Genomic DNA, 12,755 nt, shown 5'->3' on the forward strand with positions numbered 1-12,755 from the left:
TTGCTCAAATTAAACACTGGGATCCCTGGACACTAAGGCCCCTGTTTTCAGATTACCTGTCATCTAGTGTTTCCTTAGGATCTTGACCATCTCACCATCTTCTTAAGGACCAAATTCAAATTAGACCCACCTTTCACAAGGTGGGTTTCAAAAGTATTTCACCCAGTCCATGGAAAAATAGATTTTTATAGAGAAGTGTTAAAAATACCATAAAAAGCCTAAAAAAATGTACAACAAAATAAATGCACTACCAACTCTGTACAAATTGTGTGACTAAGTAGGACAAGAAAACACTTTCCCATTAGTGATAAATATCTATATCTATCCGTAACTTAGGGCCCCATTAGGATGGCGGGCGGATCACCCCGCCAGGCCAGCTGTAGTCACTGGCCACCATCCCTGCAGAAAAGCCCCCCCGCCATATTACAATGGCTGGGGGGTCCTCGGCCTACGGAAAGACCGTCCGCCGCTTTTACGCCCGGTCGACATGTCGACGGGGCAGAAAAGGGTTCAATATGGTGGCGTGTCTGAAAGATATCGCCAGCCATATTAAATGGTGGCCTTGAACATGCCTTTCCGTGGCGGCATTGCCTCCACGGAAAGGTATGCAGAGTCTGCTTGGGGGGCCCATTGTGGGCCCCCAGGGACTCCGGGCGGTGGGGGGTGCACATGGGGGTTACCTATGGTACCCCCCTGCCTTTCAATGAACAACTTTGCAGGCACTGTACGGTGCCTGTCACATTGTGCATTGAAACGCACAACCTGCCTCTGTGGCATTGCGAGGGCGGAGCTCTCTGCACCGCCCGCCGCAATGTTGCAGATGCTCTATGCACCTGCCAGTGTGGCGGGCGCATGCTAATCAGGAGTGCGGGACCCCCGCACCCTCAGCGGGCGTTCCCGGTTCCCGAGGGTATGGCGGGCGGACTAAGTCCGCCCGCCATACTGATGGGGCTCTAAGTCTTCATGTAATTCATTTTAAGATGTGGCTTTTTAATTCATAAGCTGGGTATTATGACAATAAGTGCACTCAAGTTTCTTTCTCTTATTGGTAGCATACACAATAGGAATTAGATTCCAGACTACAGTTCAATTTCTGGTGGCTCACTGGTGTTATGCTCCCCGACTACCAACCTGCAGATTCTAGTGTGCATCGGACCTGTGGGCACCAAGCAACTCAATGGACTCTCCCCAAAAATTGTGGGTTCTGCATTGACAAGATGGCTTGTCATGTTTTGAGGTCATTATTTTTTTTTAAAGAAAAAGTTACTTGATAAGGTGATAACCTTTACACAGTGACAACATTTGTTACTCTATTTGTGCTAAACTGATGTGGGTGAAAAGTGAGCTGAATGGTACAAGCATTTGGGATTTTTTTATGGTGCTTGGGGCACTCATCTAACTTAGTTCCTCCTAAACCTGTTAAAGGAGGGTTTACGTTGACAGGAGCAGTAGAGGCCACTGCTTCTCTCAAGGACATAGGGCCTCATGACGAGTCTGGCGGTCTTGCGACCACCAGACTCGCGGTGGCACAGTAGTGGCAGTCGACCGTTTTACTGGTTACAAATTTTCAAAGCTGTATTGGCAGAGGACCACCGGCTGTGTCAGGAAACTGTCAATCCCTGGTTGTGGCACAGCAGTGCCATAACGCAATATGCTTAGCGGGGACTGGCGCAGTCCGCTCAGCATATTACGAGTTCATCTGCCACCAGCATTTCATGGTGAGAGCACCATCATGAAAAGATTGGCAGTGGAGGAACAAAGGGAGCACTACAGGTCCCCCATGTGCCCACCGCCTTGGGGATACATTGAGGGGGGCACAATATTATGTCCTTCTATAATGAGACTGGTGCTCATGTAAAGCGCTCTCATACCCGATTTCTCGGGTCTAGTTCGCGCTATATATCCCCACAAACTTCCAGCACAGAATGTACGTCACTGTTCATGCCATGCTGGAACTTTTTTGGCGTTCCCATCGCTGTGCCTGTTTTCCAGGCACTGCCATGGGAAAAGCAAAGGACTGCCGTCTATATTATGAGTTGAACTCATGTAACACAAGCTCAACTATTAAAACGGCCATCGGTCCATGCGCGGGTGTGGCTCAGTGGAGGCGGCGTTGCGCAGGCGCCGCTGCACCAAAATAGTAATGATGCCCATAGTCTCCTTAAAGCCTGAATTTGTTGACTTAGTGCTTCTACAGCAGCAAGTGAATCCTCCTTTGGTGCCATGTGATTTTAGTACTAGTATTGGTAGATGCTAAAATAGTTTCTTCCAACATGTTGCACCTCTTGGATCTTACCTTGGCATCTGACCCAAGGATGACAGGGTCAAACTTCCCCACCAACTCAGCCCTGCCCTCCAGAGTACCTGAAGGACAGAAAGGTGATTTTAGGCAGTTGCACCCAAAAGAAGCTCAGAAAGAACGGAACCAGGATTTAGAGATGGTACATCAGGGAAAAAAAAGCACAAAACATAAAAAATCTCACAACAAAGCAAACATTTGGAGAGAAAAAATAAGCAATTCAAAACAAAGAAAAAGCAAGCACAAAAAAACACAATATAACCCAGTAAGAAGTAACAAGGACTGAAGTGCAATAAACACTTGAACAGTAGAGAATCCTTGAAGCTTTGTGTCGCACTAAAGTATACAAAACTTTCCTGATAACTCCAAGCACGATCTGGTATAAGCATGCCCCATTGAAATACAAAGTATTTCCCGTAATAAGATGATTGAGGATGGAACATATAGGGTCTTCTCCGGCCGAATGGCCCAGACAAGGCGCGCAACTCCCGTTCAGCCCCCCGTCGTGTGTGTCAGCCCGGCTGAGACAGCTTCGCGGGCTGGCGACCTTCTAATTGCAGCCACACCCTAGTACTTCACAGGTCCTTTAAAGACCATTTACTTGTTAATGAGTCTTTTGTTGTGTTTTCACCCCTGCTTAGAGCCACTCTGCCTATGGCTGGAAGAATTACCCCCCCCCTAAATCTTTTTCAGCCCCCCCCCCCTCCGAAATTTGGCTCTAGTTGCCCACCTGGCCCAGACATATGTACAACATGTTGTGCCATGCTATCAATTCCTTCTTTCTAATGCTTGATTGTCTCTTATTTTGTTTGCTTTGATGAGAGTTATTTTATTCCTTGTTCCTTTTCTACTTCTAGGTGCCATATTTATATATTAGCTCCTTTCCTTGTGAGTTTGTTTTGGGTATCAATGTCTCGCATCTCCTTTCTGTCCTTTAGTCACTCTGAAGGACAGTGCTGAGGCTGATAGGGAAGGTGGCACATATCATCCTTACACTAGACACCAGGGTAAGGTAAGATCTATGCAACCCGCCATTAACAACTGGACTGGCAATGGTTTGAAAGCACTGGATCTGGGTGATGACCATGCCAAATGTGTCTGTGAGTTTGTGTGTGGGTGTGTGTGTGTTTAACCATACTTATGGAGCCTTAATAAGATCAATCTCAATTGATGTCACAAGAGACTCAAAAGAAAGTTCTTGTTGGCTTAATACAGTGATACTTAAAGTAAGGCCCGGGGGGCGCCTACGGCCCTCATGACCTTTGCATGCAGTCCCCTGATCAACAGCACCACTGGAGTGCTGTTCCCTCTACTCAGCACTAACATTTAAATAACTGTTAAATATACTGGCAAGCCTTTATTTAAAGGTTAATTGAAGCTTTAAAAAAAAGTAAGTGACTTGGTGTCCTGCACTACTTAACTTTAGGAACACATTCATTCTTAAAGCTATTTTGCAGCAAAAGTGTAAAAATATGATAACGTCTTCAAAAAAGTGAATTTTATTCCACACAATTTGATAAAGTGGGGAAGCTGGGGTTAATCTCAGGCTTTCTGACTTCACATTGTGCAATGCAGCCACTAGATGTATATGCTTTGCTTCCCCTATATCCACCTTACATCACCCCTTCCAAATCTTTACCCTTCTGGCATCGATGCGGTTCTCGTCACATCAAAAACCAAACTTTGTGGCCCTTGAAAAAATGGTTGGATGTACCCATGGATTAATATAATATCTAGTTTGGGCAATTCAATACATCCATACACTGTCAAATTGCATTAATTGTATGATATTTCTGCGCAAAAGGACGAATTTCGAATTCCCAATGCAGCAATGCAAGAGTCCCCCAAGCACCTTGAAATGCATTGAGTCAATCCCTTCAAAAATTTAAGACAAAAGGCATTTTGTTAACAAGGACCATGCAGGTCACGCCCAAATGCGTCAAAATAAGAACTGGACCCGAAATTTATAAAAAACACAATCCCCAGCTTGAATCTCAAAACAGCAACAGGCATGTCATTGTTACATTCTCAATTTCCAGCGCTCTCAACACATAGCGCAAAAGTGTTACCTCTAAAGTGCCAAGGGAAATTAAAAGTTAAAGGCTGACCACACTTGATCAACCTATAGAACAGATGAGTTAGTCATAGCAGCATATACATCCACAAGAGGCTTGGTGGTGCAGCCTCCATCCCAGGCAGTAAATCAATGTGCACACAGAACCTTGCTTTTTCAGATTCCTTGCTCTTTATATGCGCATCTCAATGAGGTTTAATGCTGAAAAGATTGGCCCAAAGGTACAATTGATTATACATTTCACAATCTTGATACAGAAAGAAGCTGGTGAAGTATTTTTTAAATGGCTAAAATCAGAGCCCCTTGTATCTGGGGAATGTTCCCGCTGCCGCTGAGGACCTCTCAGCAGCCTCTTGCTACCCGCCCAGGCATCTCGAGATGCCTACTGCCCATTCTCTGCTGGTTGAAGTCAAGGGTAGGACTGCCCCCAGCATGCAATAGGATCTTCGTGGTGGTCTTCAGCGGGCAATGTGATGCTCCGCGGCCGCTCTAGATGGAACCTTTGGCCGCCAGGAGTAGGGACGACTCTAGACTGCACCCTGTGCGAAGTTAGGCAACGTCACCCTTCCTCGTGAATGATAAAGAGTCCCCATACCTTTCTACTTCGCAGAGGCAACTTTTTAAGGGGCATATCAACAGCGACAGCGATAATATTATCGCCGTTTAGGAGCCCGTTTTCGGGCAAAAAGCGGCGATAATATTATTGCATTATCAACATGGACATGCTAGCGCGTGTTTCCTTGCATTAGCGCCCCTTGTCTGCACGCCTCCCATCGCATCGCTAATGAGATGCAAAGGAGGCGTGCCTGACTAATACCATGGGTAAATATTTCTAACCCAGCTTCGTGAAATTAACGATATTTGAAATTGCGTTAAGTATGCCTTAACGCAGGAATTTAACATCTGTTAAATTCCTGACTAAGGCATACCTAACAGGGGGTGTGGATTGTGTGGCTAAGACCACAGGCCCTATCACCAAGGATATCGCCGTTTTCCATGGAACATCGCTGGAAAACCAGCGAAGTTCCATGGAAAACACCGCTATCACTGGAATAATTATCGCCATTGCGCTATGCATTGTTGATACAGCGCTAGCATGGCGATAATTTCCGGCAATAGCTGGCGATGAGCAATCTGACGGTAAGAGGGGCCAGCAATAATTATCGCTGCTGCTTGTTGATATGCCCCTAACTTTGGCCACCACAAGCTGAGGTGTAGGTACATTGCCAGGGGACCTTTACTGGCACACTAGTTTACAACCAGAGCATGCATTTATGTTCTTAGTATGGTATGTCATGCCTGTTCTGTGTTAAATACAAATTCGGTGGCAGTGCATAAGTAAAAGCTGCAGCACCACCAGAGAGCTATCACATCTCCAGATAACGAGGCAGATATACCGGGCCTGTCAGACGTGGGTGTAAACAGTGCTTACTCGCCCAAAAAGATGCAAACTCGGTAAGAAAAAAAAATCGGAAGAAAAATGTGTGGCTCACTCTGTGATATTTTTCATTTCCAGTCCAGCTTCCCTCTCATGCGACACAGTGTTATTTCAGAGCAGAGAATCAGTGTTGACTGAATTATTTTGAAGATTTGTTTCACCTTCAGTTGCATTTGCCAGAAAGTAAACAGTGCTCGGTCGCCTCTGCCAGTCCGTGACAGAAGGAAAGGGGGAGCTGTGCCCACTGGAACATTGTCTCTTCCTAAAGGCTTGTATTACATTAATAGAGGTCGCAAGTTCGTTTTATCACATTACAAGCAAATTCTGATGTTAGAACTCAATTAGAATAAGAAAACAAAAGATAAGCCTTTCTAGGCATACATTAGAATATCCCATAATAATATTCCGGAATAATAATTGTAATGCTGACCATTAGGTGATGACAATGATAATAATAATCAGCACCCTCAATGGAACGTTGGGAGTTGACCAGCCAATCAAGGGGTTGGCTTGTGGGCTATAGCTACCGTTACATCTCTGCAGACAGTGGCGGCTCCTTCGCTAAGGCGGAGGAGCATCGCCCCACTGCTCAGCAAGCAAAATGATAATCACAAGAGTTATTATTATTGTCTTTTTCTTTGCGGGTCTTGGAGCCAGGTCAGGTAGGGCGGGGCTAGGCTGCCCGCCATCAGAGCAGAGTGAGGAAGTTGCACTTGATGGTTTGGCCAGCCCTCTTGGCTGGCCAAATCGTTATGCGCACTTTGCATGTTCTCCCCTGGGCTGTGTTGCACAGCCCGGTGGAGAACATGCCCAGGTTCCCAGGCACTACCTGAGCGGCCTGTTTGGCCACTCAGACCAATTACGATGCTGCATCAGCAGTGTTGTATTTGGCTGGGAGAGGCAGGGAGCCTGGGTGCTTCCGGGTCTGCCGACAGAGGAGAGGCGACGGCTGCGAAGGTACTTTTACTTTTTATTATTTTTTCATCCCCTCCCCCTGTCTCACCACCCCCATTCCAAGGCAGCCGCCACTGCCTGCAGATGGAGTATGCTGTGCTGCCTGCTCCCAACATCATTCCACTGCGGGCCCCACCGTGCAAGCACTGAGAAAATAGAGACCATTGATCTAACTGGAGCTGCCTCTCACCTGAAGGACAGGTTGAAAATTAGCTCCAGTATACTGTGGTGCTCCCTCAGTCTCTTCCACTGTTGGACTGGCCTATTGGGCACTCGGGCACTGCAAGATGGGCTAACTTGAGATGGCCAGTGGTGGGTCCTATCTTATGGAACGGTCTTCCCCTTCAACTAAGACAGTGCTCCGACCATCTCTCCTTTAGAAAGCAGCTGAAAACCTTTCTGTTTAAGCAAGACTAGTTAAGAGTTACGACTTTTAAAGCTCAATTGTTTCTACACGATCTGGTACGGTACCACTGTCATTGTCCATGTTTATGCTTGTTTGCTGTCTCTGAGCGCGGAGATACTCCTTTGGGAGTTTATCCTAGCGCTATACAAACCCGCAAAATAAATAAAATAAAATAAATAAGTGTGTCTGCTGTTGTTTGGGTCCAATCAGGGCCCACATGACCAAAACAAATGGCCCATACACTGGCTCTTCGAAGCTAGACCACCTGGCAGTGCCAGAGTGCCCATTAGGCTAACAATTCTCAGCTAAGTTGTTGGCCATTTCCAGAATCAATAAAGGCATTTGAGGTGGGAGTAGGTTTTCCTATTCTGCCTGTAAACTATGTCACTCCCTAAACCTTTCAACTAAGATCCCAGTCAGTCAGTCAATATGCCTTTATTGTATAATTAATTTAAATCATTACAATATATGAACAAAAGTTCAAAATAAAAATTTTGTTTTATCAATAAAGAAAGGATAGGGTAATTATTTGTTGTCATGGCATGAGCATTCTCAAGGATATAACACATGTGAAGGCCCAATTTAGATAGATGCCGTAAAAATATCAGATTCATAAGCAGAGCCTATGGCTAGAGTCTAGATCATTTGTTTTCAAAGTGCATATGGTCTTAAAAACAAGCACAGGTAATCTCAATAATATAGCGCAGTTAGGTGCCGATTTTAAATAAATGATATAAGAATTTGGGAATCATAAACAAAACCTGTGGCTAGATATTAGCTCATTACTTGTGCAAAGATGTTTAAGTGTGCAAAACAGTGCATAAAGTGCATGTAGACGGAAAACCATGAAACAGATACTTGTCTAATCATGAACTAGGAGTGAGACTAATAGGAACATTTAAAAGATCTATCTATTAAAAACCTGCCATATAAAATGTTAACATTCACCAATTTGGTGTTTTTTGTAGGAGCAGTGATCAGTCTTATTAATGTCTTTAAGTAATACTTGTAACAGGCTGATGTATTTGCCAAATTTCACCAAGTCACACGTCTCCACTATGTTAAAAACCACATTTGTTGCCTCTTTGCAGGTTTGTATCCTGTGTGTGAGGAACAAAGGTTTTAGCAAACTGTGGAGAGCATTCAATAGTGCTGGACAACAACACAAAAAGTGGTTAAACATTTCCTTTTTATATCTGCATAGACTGCATTTGACTATCATGGAAAGGGAGTGCCATATTGGATTCTGAGGGCCCGATTCACAGAACTAACTTAAGACAAAATTCCTAAACTTACTGCCATTTTGGTATTCACGAAAGGCACTTACTCATTTTGGTATTCACAAAAGGCTCTTACTCATTTCGGTTTTCACAGAAGTTAGGAGTCCTAACTTTAGGGCTCCTAAATGCCTTCTGTGAATACCGAAAGTCTTAACATTAGGATTTTTCTCAGTTTAGTAAGAGTAAAGTTAGGACTCCTAACTTTATGACTCCTAAATGCCTTCTGTGAATACCGAAAGTCTTAACATTAGGATTTTTCTCAGTTTAGTAAGAGTAAAGTTAGGACTCCTAACTTTATGACTCCTAAATGCCTTCTGTGAATACCGAAAGTCTTAACATTAGGATTTTTCTCAGTTTAGTAAGAGTAAAGTTAGGACTCCTAACTTTATGACTCCTAAATGCCTTCTGTGAATACCGAAAGTCTTAAAGTTAGGATTTTTCTCAGTTTAGGAGTGCCCGCAGCAGATTATTTAGGATGCCCCAATTCTGTAGTGGAATGTAATATGGAACCTCTCCAACTTTCTGGAATCTGCCAGTTGACTGAACATGTATGATAAAGTGGGAGGAGTATGGAGGTCCAGAGGTCCATGTGATTCTTAAAAAGTTGGAATGCCGTTTGAACCTAGAGCTCCTGTTGTTCTTATTTTTTACAAAGTGTTTGAAATTAGTTTTGCTGTGAAGTTTGGATCTTTGTTAGAAACCTCAGGCTCTGTACTGAAATTTTAGTTAAAAGGGATGCTGGTTGTTTTGGCTGCATGCAGTTTGTTTATATGCTGCATCCACTGAGCCTCTTCTATTGGTTGATTCGTGGTCTGCCTTAGAACATTTTATTTTTGATGTGGCTCCACAGCTCGGCATGGCTCTGTTTTCCTAATAGAGAATATACATGAAGCCATTCTTTCTCCATTTGTTCAAGCTTCATAGATCAGATCAGCTGCTTGTGTAATTTTTATTGACCCTTCAATTTTTGTTGCAGGTCTGTTTTAAGTGGCTGATTTTGAGTTTGTAAAGTAATTTCCGTGTTCTGCTGATCTTCAGCTTACTTACTATTGCAAGACACTTTTGTTGAAGCTGAAGGAAAACAACCTTTACATAGCAGTCATTACATCGCAACATCCTTACATCGCATGTCATTACAACGCAGCCATTACATTGCATGTCACTACAACGCATGTCACTACAATGCAGGCATAACATCGCAAGTCATTACAACGCATACCATTACAACGCATAGTACCCTTACTCTATCCGACACTTACCCTACTGTTGCACTCACTGCAGTTAGAATAGTAATTTTTACCCCTACCCTATCCAACGCTTACCCTACTGTTGCACTCAGTGGAGTTAGAATAGTAATTTTTACCCCTACACTATCCAACACTTACGCTACTGGTGCACTCACTGGAGTTAGAGAATGGTAATTATTACCCCTACACTATCCAACACATACCTTATATGCAATGTAATGGTATGCGTTGTAAAGGGGAAACACCCGTCACAACAAATGTATTATATCGCAACGCGACTGTTACATCGCGGACGGCTCCACAACGCATGCAAATGGGACGCATACTACAACGTTGCTATTACATATACATCGCTAGCGATTTCATCGCTAGCGAGGACCTCGTGATCAAGACTGCAGTCTAATCACATATCACAGATCAAATGAGTAGCTGTCCAAATGCGCAATTTCACGTCACCACAGCTCAAAATGCATTTTTAGATGCTGATTACGTGATTTGTCCAGAATCGCAGTGCAGCTCGGCAGCTCTGGCCATTAAGCCTCGAACATGGTTCCACAGCTACAGATAGGCAGCTCTAGCCATTACACCACATACTACTTTCATGTAGGCAGGCCAAACAGGATATCATTTATGTCTAAGCACAGACCACAGATCAAAATGCACTAAGCACAGACCACAGATTAAAATGCACTAAGCACAGACCACAGATCAAAATGCATTTCGAGACGCTAATTACGTGATTTGTCCAGAATCACAGTGCAGCTCAGCAGCTCTGGCCATTAAGCCTCAAACATGCTTCCACAGCTGCAAATCGGCAACTCTGGCCATTTCGCCAAATACTACTTTCATGTAGGCAGCCCTAACAGGAGAAATTGGGTGATCAAGACTGCACAGCTGCAAATCAGAAGCTCTGGCCATTACGCCACATACTACTTTCATGAAGGCAGCCCTAAAAGGAGAAATTAGGTGGTCAAGACTGCAGTCTAAGCACAGATCACAGATCAAAATGCATTTTGAGTGCGCATTTTGTGTAGCTGTGTAAATGCGAACTTTCACGTCAGCTATATTTGCATCATCACCAGTGATTACGTGATTTGTCTAGAATCACAGTGTTGAGTCAAATCGGCAGCTCTGGACATTACGCCACATACTCTCCACACTTTCATGTAGGCAGTCCTAACAGGAGGAATTGGGTGGTCAAGGCTGCAGTCTAAGCACAGATCACAGATCAAAATGCATTTTGAGTGGCTGTCTAAATGCGCACATAAAAGACAGGATATCTGTGCCTGTGCGCAGCATGTAAGTAATGCATGATGGATGGATGGGTGGATGGGTGGTGGGTGCATAAGGGGTGGTTGGATGGATGCATGATGGATGGTTGGATGGATGCATGATGGATGGGTGGCTGGATGGGTGGGTGGATGAATGGGTGGATGGATGGGTGGATGGATGGGTGCATGATGGATGGGTGGATGGATGCATGATGGATGGGTGGGTGGCTGGGTGGGTGGGGGCATTGGATGGGTGGGTGGGTGGATGGATGGATGGGTGGTGAGTGCATGATGGATGGATGGTTGGATGGGTGGATGGATGCATGATGGATGGATGGTTTGATGGGTGGATGGATGCATGATGGATGGGTGGCTGGTTGGGTGGGTGGATGGATGGGTGGCTGGGTGGTGGGTACAGATGAATAAGTGGTGGCGTCATGATGGATGCGTGGATGGATGGGTGGATGGATGCATGATGGATGGGTGGGTGGATGGATGGATGCATGGTGGATGGGTGCATGGTGGATGGGTGGGTGGATGGATGGGTGGATGCATGATGGATTGGGGTGGATGGATGGATGCATGGAGGATGGGTGCATGCTGGGTGGATGGGTGGGTGGATGGATGGATGCATGGAGGATGGGTGAATGGTTGGATGGATGGGTGGATGCATGGGTGGATGGATGCATGGGTGGCTGGGTGGTGGGTGCATGGTGGATGGATGGGTGGATGGATGCATGGAGGATGGATGGGTGAATATGGTTGGGTGGATGGATGGGTGGCTGGGTGGTGGATGAGTGGCTGGGTGGATGGGTGCATGGTGGGTGGATGGGTGGATGGATGGATTGGTGGCTGGGTGGTGGGTGCATGAGGGATGGGTGGATGGATGCATGTATAGGTGGCAAGCCATGCTGTTATTGTGAGAAATTGTCCCAGCATATTTAATTGATGCAATGTATCCGGCAGATAAACATATACCATTGTTATGGTATATATAGAAGTAAGGACATGATCGTAATTAGCAGAAACACTCGCAAACGCGCACACATGCCCACAAACGTTTGCGTTGTAATTTACATCGTTAAATGCTATGTTTGTAAGTAAGTGAGTGTAGTTTCGTTCCTCGATCCGGCAATATCACACAGAACACTAAACTGAGATCTAAAAATCACGTGTGACTGCACGGGGTAACAGAACTATAATTTAAAAATTGTACTTCAAATATTATATTTCTAGAAAGGTTAATGTCATATATACAGTGGCGCATTGAAAATGCAACCTAATTCGAAGAAATACGGTCAGGGCCGGACTGGCTACCAGGCGTTTTTTGATGGGGTGGCAGGGTGGGGTCCAGGTTCACTGCTGAGGGGCTGATTTTGTTGCTGGGGGGCTGCCGGCGCTTTTAAATGAACAGTGCAAACCAAATAGCTTTAAAGCATACTTATTAAAACATTTGTTTTGCATTGTTTATTAAGGAAAGCCCGGTAGCCAGTCCGGCCCTGAATACGGTAGTGTTGAAAGCTAACTTTCAAAATCGACACAGGGATACACTACACTGCTCATTACGTTACGTCGTACCTCATAAATGGCTTATGAAAGACACAACGTAAATGCATCGCCGACACGTTTATTGCATTTTATAATATAGCAACGCTATGCAGAAAGCCTTTAAATACAAGTATTTAATAAGGGGGAATAAGCAGTGTACATCTACACGTCACCAAGGTCTGGCCAGCTTTACAGAAAGCCACCCAATAGCAGCTGTTAGAGTGACAGTTGAAGCACA

Source organism: Lissotriton vulgaris, chromosome 9, assembly GCF_964263255.1.
Source record: "Lissotriton vulgaris chromosome 9, aLisVul1.2, whole genome shotgun sequence".
NCBI lineage: Eukaryota > Metazoa > Chordata > Amphibia > Caudata > Salamandridae > Lissotriton > Lissotriton vulgaris.